At 38.8% G+C, this 17,218-nt stretch overlaps 1 protein-coding gene across 1 annotated transcript in view; it reads right to left on the minus strand.

Moving 5' to 3' along the window:
- GREM2 (gremlin 2, DAN family BMP antagonist) overlaps nt 1-17,218 on the minus strand; it is a 39,071-nt gene that overhangs the window by 1,010 nt on the left and 20,843 nt on the right. The window lies entirely within an intron of this gene.

Below are 17,218 nucleotides of genomic sequence, written 5' to 3' on the forward strand. Positions count from 1 at the left end.
TGAGGTGAACTCCTGTCTGCCTGTTCAGCCCTGGAGTCCCTATCTAGACAAGTTCCCTGCCGAAGGAGGGAGAGGTGTCCAAAAGCTTATTTTTGTTATTTCAAATTGCTTCTGAAATGTTTTGGGGCTTAAGGCTCTTACAGCCTTCATTTGCTGTCTTTGTGGGAGTCCGAAAAACTTGATGGATTTGCTATTGCAACAGGAGGAAATGCTTAAAACACAACTTTGAGGACTTCATTACTGCAAGGCCTCCTAGGCAAATAGCTTAAGAAGGTTTGTAAACAAGGGAGAATTCAATATTTACTTTAGATGTTAAGGAATAGGTTAGAGAATAAGCCAGTTGTTAACTTAAAATAATAAGCCAGTTGGCAAAAATACTTTTCCTATGGTTGTCTATTAGAATTTCTTGTTCTGCAGAGCATCTCTTAGCAGCTCCTGGATTTTCATCAACACTTGTCCAATTCAGTTAGTAGTGTTTTAAATGTGCTTCCATGATATCAGAGTAGAAGTACTAAATTTCCTCATGCTCACCAATGAGCATTTCCAATGCTCACCAATGAACTGTCACAGCTCATTTCTACAGTTTATTTAATTTTGTTCTCTCAGGGAAGGGAGAGAAGAGTATTTCTAGGGGGCCAAAATGAGTGCAGCTCAGAAGCTTCCAGTTCAGAGGTAAGGACATTTCAAGTCTTTCTAGAAGACCTTTGCTCTTAATGGACTGTATTTTTGTAATAGTGTATAGATGAAATAGTCATCCGTCTCTTCCCAGTAAAGCTTCAAATCCTTCCAAGTAATGCTTTTTTTTTTTTTTTTTTTTTTTTTCCTTCAGTGTGATGCCAAGACACTCCAATAAACATAGATATGTCTAACACAGTAGACACTTGAGATGTTATATAGGTAGTCCTAACATAAAAACATGCTATTTTCCTAACAAAGAAAGACACCAACATATCAAAAATGTGTTTACAGTTGTCCTGGCTGTTTGGTGTTTAGCTGCCGGCTGGATTAAACCACAATAATGATGAAGACCTAAGAGAAGACTGACACAGCAATAATAAACACTTCTCACCCTTCAAAGCAGACTTAACATGTATTTAACCTCTAGAGAGATAAAGATAAGGAACTACTATAGCAGAGTAGGTAAGACATCTTTTAGGTAATCTTCTAAGTTTACAAGATCTCAATGTCAGTTTTTGACTAAAATTTAAGGGGAGAAGTTGGAAGTGCTAAAGGAAATGAAAGTGCTAATCCTACTGCTGAGAGTGGAGAATGCTCTGATGCAGACCTAAAATTTTGCCAGATTGCATGCTTGAAACAGAATCACCTTTCAATAGAGACAGGTGTTTCTAAAACCCCCAAAATCTCATTCATCTATAAGTATGCAAGGTGCCTCCTGACATCCATGGTAGTCATGGGCACTTTAAATAAGTGGCCTATTTTTGCACTGCTTAGAATTCAGCACACAAGGTCCAGAAGGTTTGTCCAGATTCTTTAAATGAATCAAGACCAGACTTGGCTTTGTTCACAGGTATTGTCGCCAAGACCATTGGATGTCAACCCCCACAGCCAGGCCAAAATCTAATCAAGGTAATTAGTTTCAGTTGAATATAGTTGTTCCACGCTTCCTCTCAAATTGTTCTCATGTTTATCTGTACTGATGGCTGCTTTTCAGTAGTAGATAAAAAAAACTGATGCCCATTGCTTTATGTTTTATGTAGAAAGGGGAGGGAAAAAAAAAAACAAACAGGAATTACGAGACTACATCTTCAAGAAAAAGGCAGAAGAGAGCTCTCCACAAGATGTCTTATGCCAGCACCGCTCTGACATACTCTTCTATTTTCTTTTTAAATGCAAGAACACAAAGAAGTAATTATACTAACTCTACTGTCCTTCAGGGAGGGAGTTTGGCCCTTTTCAGCAGGGATATCACCTCTCCAGTTTCATTTCTCTTATTCTGATGGGGAAAAGTATAGGTCTAGAGACACATCAAAAGGAGAGACACTTTCCACAACCCCTTTCTTTGTGAAACCCTGTCTTACTACAACCACCCTTTATCATCACAAATGGAAGTTAAAACAACTTCCCTTTCATGTCAAGGATTCCTATACAGGAATTTTGTAAAGCTGACAGAAAGCTAAAAAAGTCTATAATGTAGAGAAACGTTATAATAGCTTTGTAATTTCTGAAACCGTTTTATTTGGGGCATGGAAAGCCATCCAACAGAATAAGTAAGATTTAATTCAGTAAGTCTATGTTACAACTCATAAAGCATTATTAATCAAAGCCACTATTGTATGGTTATAATCAAACACTGCAGTGCATGTTAGCAAGTATTCTACAGACAGGTAGGAATGCAACACCTATTTCTGTCACTGATCCCACTCAAAGCCTGAACCTTCAGATATGTAAAGGGAGTGTATTACTCTATTTTACTCCAACAGGTCAAATGTGTATCATGTCAGAACATGGAATTTCTAATCAGAGTTGCCCCTGACTAGCTGGTAAGTCACGCCTTCCTAAACCTGGCACACAAGCCCCCTATTCAAGCCAGTAAGGGTGCAAACAAGGTCACCTGATGCCAGCAATATGCTGTGGACTACAAGTGTTTTAGGTAATTACATGCAAAAGAGAAGAGAAACTTCGCTGTTCTCATAAAAACAGATCATTGTGGTAAACTACCAATGCAAACCCAACATGGTGAATGCTGCCTGTCTGCACACAGAGCAGAATGAGAAGAAACAAAATATAAGTGAGAAGTCTCCAGCTTCTGGCAAGAACAGAGCAGTTCTGTCCTGTTACAATATCAAAGAACTACCTTGGCATGTGGTCTCAAGTGTTGAAAACTGCTAATACTTGTGCAAATGACAGCAAGAGTCTATGAATCCCACTGCACTGAGGGGCTCCCCATGTCAGGGACGATGGAAGCTCCTGTGTGACAGTTTTCATCTTCTTTAGGAGTTTGTGCCAGCTGCTGCAACTCCCCAGCCGAACCCATATTTTGAATGTGTGAACTGATGCAGAAAATAACCTTACACTAGACACAAAACAGGGCCTGGCTGCCTTTGCTTTTCACAGGTTAAGTTTTTACCTATTTTAGATACAGAAATCAGCTTCAAGTATGTGTTCATAAGCTCATGAAACATGTCATGCTGGAGCTGTGCTATCACGTACCCAGGAGCGTAAAAAGACTGGCCAAGGAAAACAGGAACGCGCAAGATCCAGCTCTGTAATCCAAGAGAGGTCAGGTCACTCAGATAGGAGGGGAAGACCCAGGATTGCTGTGGCTGCCCTTAGCTTTATTTCTTGTTGTATCCAATTACTGTGTAACATAAAATATCTACCAAGTCAGGCTCTCTCATGCATACCGACCTTCTGGCCCTATAACTCATGCATTCTTGAAAGCAATCCAGCTCTGGAGCAGGACAGGCAGTAGTGTAACCCCGAAAAATAGCCTATAGTTTTGTGGTTAGGGCACTTCTCTGGAGCTGGAGCAATGGCTTTGACCTCAGAATTCAAGTGCATCATTTTGGAGAAGTCTACCAACACAACTGGGAGCTATCGTCCAAAAGACAGGAAAGTAGGTAATTGACAGTGCCCATCCTGTACCAAGTGACTGCTCTGGTGCTTCCTCTAGTTTTCAAGCACATGACTTCACTTTCTGAGCTCAGGATGCAGTTTCCTGACTATTTCTGAATTCCCGATTTCTTAGAACAGCCTGCTTCAGGATTGATCTTCAGGTGGAGAGGAAGAGAGAGGGACGTAACTAGAAGATTGCTGTGGTAATCTTAACATTAACTGCTCAGGAAAACTGCAACTGTAAGACCTATTTGCTTGTTTCAGAATGTAACACATACTTTTGCCTTTATCAGCATGCCTGGAAGCATTGTGCTTCTCTGATAAAACTGTAAATACATATGTGGAAGAGATTAGTGCTATAAACTTATTCTACAGTCATCAAAAGCACTGTATGAGATAATGGAAGAACGACAGAAATACAAAAACAAACAAAAAAAAAAAAACAAAAAAAAATCAGATATGCTTCATTTTTGAAAACTTTGAACTTCATTCATAGCAGAAGAGTTTCCCTTGGAAAATGGTTATTTCTCTTCAACTAGCAGCAAAAGGCAGGCAAGATAGCCTAGATTAAATCAGGTACAGTTCTGTGGCATGATATATACCCAGTCATGTTGATCCCCTGCATCATTCTTTTCCATCCTGCAAACTTCAGAAATACAAGATCTTTTCTTTGGCACTGGCTAGTCAGTTAATTCTGGGAAACTGTTACCAAACTTTTTTTGACTTCCCACTTACTTTCTTATTAGACCTAGTCAAAAAAAATAAATAAATACAAAACAGCCATATGTATATTAACATAAGAACATGGTGTGCATGGTCAGTATTCAGCATTTAAGATGGGACACAAGAAGTGTTCCTTGAAGACAAGCCAGGCAGTAACTTTTCAAAGAACTGTGACTTGGCTTTAAACAATATATGTGGGAAGCCAGGAAATATCAGATTCTCTATCAGGAAGCCAAAAATGCTATTTATTTAATTTATTAATGGTCAAGCATGATTCTAATGGTAAATTGCTCAAATAAAAACTACACCGATCAAGCATTTTTGTGCAAGGGAGGCATTTGGTGCTAGCTTTCTTTTTGAGTATCCTTTGGAAACTGTTGATCCTGTGTCTCTAAAAACAACAGCAATAATGGAACACTGTATTATATCATTCTTTTTGCAGAAGCATGGACCTCTTAATGATGATTCCACCATTTAATCATGATTCTTGTGATTAAATTGGTAAGACTGAGGGCCAACCACAACAAAAGAACATGTAGGAGGCAGGGAAAAAAAAAAAAAAAAAAAAAAAAAAAAAAAAAAAAAAAAAAAAAAAAAAAAAAAAAAAAGCCAGTACTGCAGCTATAATGTGTTATTCAGATACTCAGATAAAAACAAACAAACAAACAAACAAACAAACAAACAAACTTCATTTTAGCAATAAAGATCTACCATGTACTAGGAATACTTTTAAAGCATCACTTTAAACACCACGGCACGCAATACCAAAGGGGATGACTGTTTAAAAAACAATAATTAATGCCATTACAGGCAGAAGTTTTCCATTCTTGCCGCTAAGAACCTTTTACAGTGATCTGGGAGAAAGCAGTTTTATTGCGTCACAACCCTAGCAGTACGGGTAGAAAAATAAAACTTTTTTTTTTTTTTTCCAGATATCATGAACTTCTTGCATGCTCACTACTGGCTTGGATGGAGAATCTTTTCCTCTCCATCCTTCTGTCTTCCTCCCACCAACACCTCTCCTTCAGTGAGGCCCATGCAAACCTACAGGCAATGACAAAAAACTGTGAATGAAACAGAAGAGGTCTGCCCACAAGCTGGATGTCTCGGGAACCTTACTGTTTTGGTCAGACTCTTGTTCTGTTTCTGAAAGGGTATGGAAGGGTTTCAAAGATGTATGGCTGCATCCCTCAGAAGAGGTTGGCATTTCCCCCATGATGTTATAACTTAGACATTCTCCTTGTCAAGACAGTTCCTGAAGGTGTTGAATTTAAAGTCATGAAAAATAGAGAATATACATAGATAAAAGTACATAGAACAAATATATTGATGAGGCCAGTCTTTGCTAAGGTAAAACTAGTTAAAAAAACACAGATGAGGTTACTTCACACTAATTTCAGCTCTCACTATAAATTCTCTACAACCAGGAGTTTTATCTTGAATTTTCCACAAAGAGGCTGGGAGTGTAGAAGAATTTCTGGTGCATGAACAAAAATATAAGAGGAATCAAGGACTCAAACAAAAATTGTTCCTGTTATGTTCAGCCATGTTTATATGTCAGATATGTTTATTTTTAGGATAGGAGCAATTATGAAGAAAATTTAAGGTAAGTTCACCTTTGGCACTAAAGCAAACTGGCTAGAATTGTATCTTTTCCTTCCCAGTTTGTCCCCTATCTTTCTTATCTACCTTTCTGCCACCAGAAATCCATGTTTATAACCATGGTTTCCTTCTTTCAGGAACTTCAGACAAGCACATTTTAAACAGGTTTGAATGCAGCTGCTCATTTCATCAGAGTTAAGAGATCACATTACTCCTACGCTCTTCTTTGCACTGACATCCTGCCAGGAAGTATATTGATTTAAATATTGTATTACTGATCTATGGTGTTCGTCTCTCCACAGACTGAATCTTTCTTATCTTGCATAGCTTCTAAACCTGGGCTTCACTTTTTTATTTTTGTTTTTAATAGTATGAATATTGGAGGAATTCAGAAAAATTTTCTAATTTTCCAAGCTAGGAGCTTGTGAGGACTGTCACTGGAAATTTCAATAGCTGAGATATCAGGTTTTTACATCTAAGATGTGACCTAGAATTCCAGAAGACTAAAGTGACAAAGAAAAAAATAGAAATATTGGTGAAACCAGCCCTGGTATTTTAATTTGAGATACATTTACTATTTTTCTATCCATGATAAATACCAGTGCATACCAAAAAAACAAACAAACGAACAAAAAAAAAACCACCATTTATATAATATATGCAATTCCTAAGGCAATTGTCCAACTAGAAGAAAATATTGAAGGGAACTAGGTTCCAGTTTTGTTTTATTTTTAAGGTTGAATTTTACCCAAGTAATATAGAGAAGCAAGATGCTATCAACTTCAAAATGTCCTCTATTTATCAGCAACTAAGATTTGATCCCACAACTGCATCAGCATTTATCAGTTCTACACAGGCAAAAGCAAAATACAGATGAGGAAGAAAAGTGGCAAGAAATGTGTTAAATCATCCTATAGTACTCAGGTAATGCAGCAATGCCATTTTTAGAGGGACCTGAATACCCAGAGCTCAGACTGAATACTAACAGGTAACTGGACAAAGACTTTGGGAATACTGTTATGATTAAAACTCCTAAATTTTGTTGCAATTTCAGTTTCAGGAACTTGTGGTTTTAGAGCCAACCACAGACAAATGTCTGCCTGGTGAGCACATGTGAATTGTCCCAAGCAGAGTGAGATGTCCTACTCAGAAGTGTCTGGGTAGTCATCAGTACTGGCAGCACATGCAACAGTTGGGAAAAAAGGGAGAATGGGGGGAGGGAAAAAACCCACAAAATAAAACCAGATTTCTGCTTGCTGCCCATGAGGTTGATTTTCTTTCTCCCAACCTGGTTTTGGAGAATGCTACAGTCAGGGGGTGGGAGGAATAAATAAAAGAAAACTCCTTGGATACAAGGAGAATAGGTTTTTGGAATGGTCTGGAAGCTAGTTCTCCTCTGAATCTAAAAATGTGTATTTTTTTTTCAAGAGTGAACCAGGTTAAAAAGATGTTTGTTTTCCTTTTCAGTGTTCTCCCGCTTTTCAGCGTAAGAGCCCCAGATAGGCAAGTCATTTCTGTTTGGACATGAACATTTTGTCCAGCAAGCAATAACAGCCTACATTAAACTTTATTCTTCTGTGCAAAAGACAGCTGGTACACTCCCATTTGGCAGTGTTTCATTCAGGAGAAAACAGCAGAATTCTGCCCTTGGGAAACTAAAAACTAAATCGGAAGAGAAGCGGTGGCTTGAGCAAACGTCTTCATTTGTGACTATCCCTCAGCCTGCTGGAAAAGAAGATAGTCAACACAAGAATGGGGGAAAGTTCAGCATTTAAATACAATAGTTCATTTCATTCCTTCCTCGCTGGAGAATCGATACTACAAAAGACTATTTGCAATGAGTAGTCTCCATTATATTTTTGTTGTTTGCATTACAACAGAACATAGAAATCTCATCCAAGACCAGAGCCTGACTAAGAGGCATAACCTCAGAATGTTTGTAGACTAACTTGGTGAACAACATATGGTGGGACCAGAATAGAGCACAGAGGGGAAGTGAGTTACTGGAGGTCAGAAATTAACTGGCAGTGGACAGTTTGCAAGGTCTTTTAATCACACTGTATAGCACTAATACTATTCTTTTTGCTGATCAAAACCAGATTTATTACCCTTATGCAAGCATTTCTTTAAAGACTTATACTTTTCTATATGAAAGCAGTTCTATGTGAAAATGTCCTATGCGGTTTCCTGAAGTTTGGTAGAACAGAGTTTGTGTTAGGAGTTTTATTGCTTTACAGCTTCAAATAATGGCCTATTTCCAGATCACAAAGCTCATTTCTCCCTCACAGCAAGGCAGAAAACCATTAGTCTTCAATATACATGTATTACTGTATTTGTACCTTTCTCAGAAGAGGGCATTTGAGAGCATAGAGATCTGCTCTAGCAGAATATTGAGGCCTCTACCTTAAAACACCATAAAAGTGCTCATAAGTTTCTACTTGCTTCTCCTTAGGGACAGGGAAAAGTAATTCCTTCTAAAAATCAATAATTATGTAATCTTGTATATTCAAAACACTAATCAACGGAGAATTATCATCTATTTTTTTCCATGTTTTCTGGTAGATCCAGTTATTTGTGCCGGGTCCTGCACCTGGGACGGGGAAACCCTGGCTTTATGTACAGACTGGGCGATAAGACGCTGCAGAGCAGCCTAGAAGAGAGGGATCTGGGGGTCGTGGTAGACAGCAAATTGAATATGAGCCAGCAGTGTGCCCTGGCAGCCAGGAGGGCCAACCGTGTCCTGGGGTGCATCAAGCACGGCATCGCTAGTAGGTCAAGGGAGGTGATTGTCCCGCTCTACTCTGCGCTGGTGCAGCCTCACCTCGAGTACTGTGTGCAGTTCTGGGACACCACAGTATAAAAAGGACATGAAACTGTTGGAGAGTGTCCAGAGGAGGGGCTACGAAGAGGGTGAAAGGCCTGGAGGGGAAGACGTACGAAGAACGGCTGAGGTCACTGGGCCTGTTCAGCCTGGAGAAGAGGAGGCTGAGGGGGAGACCTCATCACAGTCTACAACTTCCTCGTAAGGGGTGTCGAGAGGCAGGAGACCTTTTCTCCATTAACACCAGTGACAGGACCCGCGGGAACGGGGTTAAGCTGAGGCAGGGGGAAATTTAGGCTTGACGTCAGGAGGGGGTTCTTCACAGAGAGGGTGGTTGCACACTGGAACAGGGCTCCCCAGGGAAGTGGTCACTGCACCGAGCCTGTCTGAATTTAAGAAGAGATTGGACTGTGCACTTAGTCACATGGTCTGAACTTTTGGGTAGACCTGTGCGGTGTCAAGAGTTGGACTTGATGATCCTTAAGGGTCCCTTCCAACTCAGGATATTCTATGATTCTATGATTCTATGATTTGCATTATGTCAAGCTCTATGTCTATTCTAGAAATTATCTGCAGTTGCTATGTTATTACTTTGACATAGTTGTGTTCATGTTTGAAAAATATAAAATATTATTTATGGTCTAATATTTATATTAAGTTTTTTAGTGAGACAATATCCTGTTGATAGAGCTGAAACACATGGATGGCTCAAGAATTGCTTGTCTCTCAATATACTATGGGCTACCCTTTTTATTAGGTAGTATACAAATTCCTGCCCACACATAAAATTTCATCTGTGTATCCCACAATTTTCCAATATGCTATTTGCAAGAAACACTGAAGCTCAATTTTCATAAAGTTCTTATAAAAAAATAGCGTTGATTTGTTGCTTAAAGAGTTTTTCATTTACATTTATCTCTGATTAAATTTGCCTGACAAAACATCAGTTTTGCTGACTAAACCTTACAACAGTTCTGGGAACAGAGTGCAGAAGACAATGAACAAACTAAAGAAGGTAATGAACAAACTAAACAACTATCAAGCTAATGTTAATCCCAGCCAGGCAAACATGTAACTAAGTGCCTTACCAGAACGATTAGCTTCACAGAGCAGCATTTTTCTCCTCAATTATGCTGAATTTAGAGAATCCCCCATTTTTCAGTCTTTTCTTAATGAGCAACGTGAATTATACATCTGACAATTCCTCACAATTACATTTTTTAATCCACTGGTCCAATTTCAAACAACTTTGACAATAAGATAGTTTTGAAACATCCATTGCAGTGCACTGTGTTTGTTCCTGGGCATACAGGAAGGCACAAAAGTTATTTCAGGCAAGAGGAAGGTCAAACAAGTCAAGGATATCATTGTTTGGTACCTTAAGTGGCGTGAGTAGTAAAGACGCTGTTTAGAGTTACTGTAGTGGACTGGCAAACCAAACACATCCATAGAAAATCAGAAATCATGAGTTCTAACGTTCATGTGTAACACAAGACCCCTTGAAACAAGAATGGGTCACCTCCAAGTTTTTACTACATTCTCTTGCTCAGTGTATAAGCTGGCCCAATGGTTAAGAAAGCCTTATTTGCATCACACATAGATGGAAGCCAGGCGAGAATGCTTCACTGCTGTTGACCATGCATGGTATTACCAGTGAGCTGATCCTGTGATATCTTGGATCCCCTTTTGTTAACAAATTTACTTGGGGAGTTACAAGATATTTTCTTGTTTCCCTAAGGCCTCTGCCTGGCTTACTTTTACACTTATATTTTGTGGGTTAACTAATGGTCCATCAGAAACTCTGTTTAACTACTTTTGTTTCAAATGTTTAACTCAGTTGTTGGTGTTTTCTCTGAGAGAGAACCTGTTCGCTCAAGATCACATATGAGAAAATTCAGGTACAAGACTGAAGTGAAATTGAAATTTGTGAGGGCTTAGAAGGACAGAAACCACATATCCTGATGGTTGTTTGTGTATGCACGTTTGTGTATGCACGTTATAAATTAAAATGAAATTTTGAGTTCAAAAACTTCAGAGTTATATGGCTTCTTGGCTATGGCAGTACGTGTCAACTGATGTCCTGATGCAAACTCCTCAATATGGAACCATTATGACCCTTGTTTTCCAGTTATTTTGTTAAGTTAAATAAAGGAATTTTAATTTATTTCACTACAAGTCTATCAATATTTACAAATTGAAAGTAATGTTTACTACTGTCATAGCTGTCAGCTGGACCAAAATAAATCACATCAGCAGATAATCAACTGCCAAAAGTACAAAAGTTATGAGGTGCTAAAGTCAGAAATACGAATAAAATTGTAAGTATTCATTATTAATATAAACATTGCTAAATACCTAGGTATTTCAATACCACTTTCTGGATACACTGGAAAATGTATAGTGCGCAGAATATAAAGACAAACTGCAGTTTATTCATAATTATTGGCAGTGTGAGTTGCTTAACCAGAAGCTGAACCTCCAGTGAAATACTGCAGAAAAGTTTACATCCAAATTCTGGAAACTTACTCTGTCCTTCCCACTTCACACTGATGGCAACACGTGGCTGTCCCACATCTATGTTCTTGTGGCTTTGATTCATGCTCTGCTCAGTGATTCTTCCTCCGACATTGCCCTAAGAATGTAAATATTTGTTCTATCTGTATTCTGGTTTACAGACTTGGCCCATTATTGAAAGTGAAGGCTGTAATTCAATCATAGAAGGATCTGTTGCCATGCATAAACTGGGATTTTATATTTTATGACCTAGGCTTAGCAGAGCAACTGTCTTCCTACTCACCTCCCCCTCTCCTTGTCCATGACTAAATTATGGTTCTAATTGAAGCCTAGTATTATTCTATTTCTCTTCTTCTGCCGAAAGGAAGACCAGAGTTATCATTCGGAATGCAAACCAAGCCACAGGAGCCTGGATGAGGTACTTTAATGACAGGTCCTCCTACACAGCACATTTACAGTCTTTCTGCTAATTAATTTGATTTCCTTTGTCTAGACTAACATAATACAGCAAGTTATGCTCATTTAAAGGAGGATTGTTAGCTTTTCAGTTCTCTTCAAATGAGGAAGAAAGAAGAGTCAATAGACTGGAATCTGGGGGAGACTGACTTTGTCCTTGATGACACCATTGCTTATGTTTTCACTTGACCAAGACTTGTCTCTAGGAGAACCTGAGACAGTACTATCATCACAGGAGAAACTATAATCAAAATCAGATATTGTTGGTATGTGCATGGCAAGGCAGTGGCAGTTACATAGAAGGGTTTTGTCTACTATGTACTGCAGTCAGCAGCTTTCTTCCTGGCAATCACTTGGCGTTTACTGTTCACAGCTCCTGACATCCACAGAGGGCTGAACAAACATATAATTAAAAACACGCATGAGCTGGTTTCCTCAGACTCCCTTCAAAGAATAAAAGGAGATTCAGCAGTGTGCCACTGGACAAGTGAATGAGAGGCAAAACTAGTATTGGGATTTAAAGTAACAATTCAATATTTGGAACGAGAAATGTTCATTCAACCATCTTTACAATGATTGAAACTGTGAAGCTGGACAGAGTCTCAAAGCTGAGCTGTCATTCAAATACAGTTTGGGAAATGGAATGATGCATGACAAACAGATGAACTGACTTGGATATGAAAATTTAGTCTTTTGAATCAGGACGGCAGATCCAGTTTTAATACCAGAAAGGAAAGTGTAAAGGACTCATATATCGTATAGGTATCACGTGGAATGGAATGAGCGCACATATTTCTTAGTGATGGCAGGAAAGATGCTCCCTATGACAGATGAAGAAAAGAGGAAGCCTACAGAAAAAATTACCAAACTTTTCTGCTCACAGACACACAGGAAAGGGTCAGAGCTCCCCTTCTGTAGGCTATTTCAGGATCATTTCTAACTTTGTAACCACAGTTGCATTTATCATTTTGGCAGCATCAAAAAGGGGAAAGATTCCAACTTTGAGACCTTCTGGCTCAGAGATTATTTTTTTGGCTAATAGTAATTGAAGACATAAACACAAGTAAAAGATGAACAGCACCAACTGTTGGTGAAGATGAACAAACCAACTTTTTTTTTTTTCACAATGTTTGACCATAAGCCATTCCCACTGTGTCACCGCTGTTCACATTTGAATAATTTTCCATTACACACTTTCAAGTTCATTAGAAGCAGACAAGTAAAAATAAATCTAAATATTATTTTCTTCGGTTCTTTCAGAAAGTTATTCTCAGAAATTTCAGGAAGGATCACAGAATGAGTTAACTAATATCTAGCCAGAAATTTAAATATGAAAAGTTCCATTTCTCTTCCAGGTCTATCAAAGGCCTTTACTCTAGCTCTAACTTTGGTGGCACTTCTTTGAAGAGACAGATGACACCTTTGGTCACCTGTGATGACCTCATACTACCATGTACAGGGAGAAAGATACCAATACTCCACTTCATGTCATTGCTTGATTTGATTGAGAGTTATGAGTCATGAAAGTGAAGTGGCAAAGACAGATTCCCTTTGACACAATTATAGTATGCTATACATTAGCTAACATTCCCATATGTGACAAGGAAATGCAAGACTGATTGTGAGGCTGAGAAATGAGTGATTAGAAAGTTTGGTCTTTTTTTTTTTTTTTCCTTTCTTATTACAAAGCAGTCAGAGAATATGTTGTACATTATAGTCTAAAACATTTTACTAATCCTGCCACTTACGGCTGGTTCAAGCATTTACTTACTTCTTGCTGAAGCAACAAGGGAGAGTGATCAGCTGGTGATCAGCTGAAGAGGTTCAGCATATTACTTGTAATGGTTCTCCTAGCAGCAGCAAAAAATTGTGCCACCCTATCTGTAAACCAGTCAGTTGGCTCAGTAACTGAATGCAGTCTGCACCACTTGCCAGGGTGCATTTTAGTTGATCAGACCAAATAAGATCATCCCTGAAGTAAGATCATCCTAAGGAAAATCCATCACTCCATAGATTTGCTTTGCTTCCTAGTGAATGATCATACACACAATTCACATAGTCATAAGTGATTTAGACCACTAGTACCAGCGACATTATCAAAATTGCTCTCTCACCAATGAATGTGGCTGTTTTCTAGACTTTTTCCTTTGTGTTGGTTAAACAGAAGACTTACCAGCCAAACGGTGTGTAATATGGGATCAAGAGGATTGGAATCTCAAATAATACTGGATGAAAAACATTTTATGACACTATGAGACCTTGATACGATGAAAGGCTCTATCTTCATGGTATACACAAATTGGAGAAAAAGTCAACTCTCCTGAGAGTTGGCAAAACCTGGCCTAGGTTTTCAATTCAGTTCAGCTGAACTACTAGATTCTGACTTCATCCTTATGTTCCTTTTGAAGAAGACGAGCAAGTGAGAAAGAATTGGTTTTAAGGTAATCTTGATGTGAAACTATTAAACTTTCAAAGGTCAAGAAGCCATTTCACAGAGTTAACATGAAACACCTTTTTGCCTCAGCAATGGTAAACTTCTAAAGAGGAGAGGAGAGGAGAGGAGAGGAGAGGAGAGGAGAGGAGAGGAGAGGAGAGGAGAGGAGAGGAGAGGAGAGGAGAGGAGAGGAGAGGAGAGGAGAGGAAAAAGAATCAACTGAACCCTTGCAGCCAGCTAACACAATTCATGGAGCATGACTGTCTTCAATGGGTCAAGAATAACCACAGCCCCATGGGATTTTTAATGCTTGTATTTTGAATGGAAGCTCATTAAAGAAAAACAAGACTATGTTTCCTCTCTTCCCTTAGTTTCATAACAATAAATACCTTTTCCTTTGGGTGACTAATTCATCTGCCATACTTTTTTTTTTTTTTTTTCCAACACAAAATTGCAGAGAAGCTCAGTGCAGATCAGACCAGTGATTTAAACAGCATAAAAATATGAATAATGTCAGACCATAAAAGAGAAAGGGAAAAGCAATATGGAAAAACACTCTAAAAATTGCACCTATCAAAGACCAAATTATCTCACCTGTCTGAATATTTGCTAACTCAGCAGAAAATGTATTTCTTGGAGGACACTGAGAAGCTCCTAATTAGCACAAAAACTGAGGAATACTAATTGCCACTTGGCAAAACTTTTGTCATTAAAATACAGGACAAGTTTGTGTGTGGGGGTTCGTTCTTTTTTTTTTTTTTTTCTCCCCACAATCAAATTCTTGTTTTACAATATGACATAAAAGGCTACATGAGAACAAGTGCACAATTTCATATCTACATCCTTGATAGAAGGCTTAAGAGAAGGACCCTTAAGCTTATCTAAAATTAAAAAAAAAGTGGGAATTCATTATACCATACAGTTTAAGCAAAATATGCAATGGGATTAGAGAGCAGAACAGGAAAGCAAGCAAGACAGGCATATTTGAGTTTATAGAAACAGACCTCAGAAAATAAGCTACTTCGTGAATTTGTAGCATACCTGTATAAAGACATAAAGAGTTCATCTAGATACCATGGTTTTAGCAAGGTCCTCTCTATGACTATTCTCTGCCCCTCCCCCTCCAAAAATAAAAATATATATATATATATATATATATATATATATATATATATATATTTGCTTAAGGCTGCTTGCCAAATCCATGACAAATCATCTAACAGAAACCAGAGATGAGATTTGGACACACTTTAGAAATAGGTGACAGGGACATACTTGAATCAATACAAGCAATACAGAAAACTCCTGTTCTCACACCAACAAAGCCTCCGGTTTCATTTTGGGCTACAACATTGCTAACATATCTATACACCATCACCTCTTCAGGGTGCACAGATGTACTGCTGGAAAGGTGGCAAAGCCATCTGTTATGATTCATGCAGAAGGCAGACAAATTCAGGAGCCACACACAAGCTCCCTGGCTGTCCTGCTTTGTCAGGTATATTTCACATGCATTCAACTGACACCACTGAGTAGAAGACGAACACCATTAACTACTGCCAGACATCCAGAAATTCAGGCAGAGGGGGCACAGCTATTTATTTCTCACACAACCAGCTCTGCAACAAGATCTTCCCCATTTATGAATATAACCTCAGAATTTCAGTACCCACGTGAACCAGAGATAATTCAACTCACATCCTCCACACTGGGGGATGAAAACCTAAAAATCGCAGAAACAGGTAGAAGGAAAGAGCAGAGCACAATAAGCCATTACCCATACTTCCTGCTAAAGCTGGATAATTAGGTAGGGAATAAAAATAAAATTCCTGGACCTAAAGGAATTTACAGAAATAGAGCCCACCACTATTTTTCTGTGATTACTCTTTGTGATGTGGAGCACGTGGTCCTGATTTAAGCTCCCTGAATTTTATCATTCTAACATATTAAAATAGCCATTTTTTCCCCAGTTTTCTGAATCTAAATTAAAATAATCACACACCTAAAGAATGAAAACCTATGCTTTTTTTTTTTTTCTCTTAATTTTACATTCTGATAAGAATACTTCAGAATGTGAGTTCAAATTCATATACTCAGCAGAACAGCACAATTCCACTTTCAAGTAAAGTAATAGCACAGAGAAAACCCTGTGTTTGACCTTGAGAAATAACCAAAACAGCGATTAATGTCAGTTGGATATATTTCTAATTGTAACCTGTGCCCCTTTGAGATAAAGCTTAAATCATCTCATGCTGTCATATCAAGTCCAGCTGGGGTGTAGTTTAATTAATTTAATCTGTGAGACATATAAGGTCCCCCTGTCCCTAGCCGCACTTGCACCACCTTCCCTCCACCCTCTCCTGCCTAGCGCATAAGCATGCATGCATACACACACACACTCTCTCCTCAGTCACTCTGTGCCAGTACTAACAACCAAGCAGCCACACAGTCAGCAAGATAAATTCGCTGATCCAGCTGACAACTTTTTTTGTTGTTGTTTTGCTGACCGGCTTTCCAGCTGCCTACAAGATCAGTAGCACCGCTGGGGCCCCTGTGCCAGGCTGCCTTCAACCAGCTGTGACACCACACCCTGATACTCCCTCCAAACTGGGGCCTGGGAATGGTGTCACCCAACCTACCTGTTTCAGGGCGGAGAAGGCTAAAGTAGCTGAAAGGGTGTGGCTGATAAAGGTGGCGTTGACTGACAGAGCTGCATGCTTTTGACTTCTGTATGGGATGCATGGTCTTTATGTCTAAACAGCGTGGTGGTAGGACTACAGTCTGTACCACAGCAGTGTGAGAAAATAAAATGATGATGATGATGATGATGATGATGATGATGATGATGATGATGATGATGATAATAATAATAATAATAATAATAATAATAATAATAATAATAATAATAATAGAATGTGAAGGTTATATCATCTCCTAAATGGGCTTCAGCTGTCTAACCACACTAATATCATTCCAGATGCCCTAGGACATCTAATGTGTTTGCACAGGATGGCACATCAGAGACAGACCCTAATGGAGATGCACAGTCCTCCACAGTGGCCATCTGAAGCCAGGTGGTAAATGTAAGGTAT

The sequence above is a fragment of the Aythya fuligula genome, chromosome 3 (assembly GCF_009819795.1).
Source record: "Aythya fuligula isolate bAytFul2 chromosome 3, bAytFul2.pri, whole genome shotgun sequence".
Taxonomy (NCBI): Eukaryota; Metazoa; Chordata; class Aves; order Anseriformes; family Anatidae; genus Aythya; species Aythya fuligula.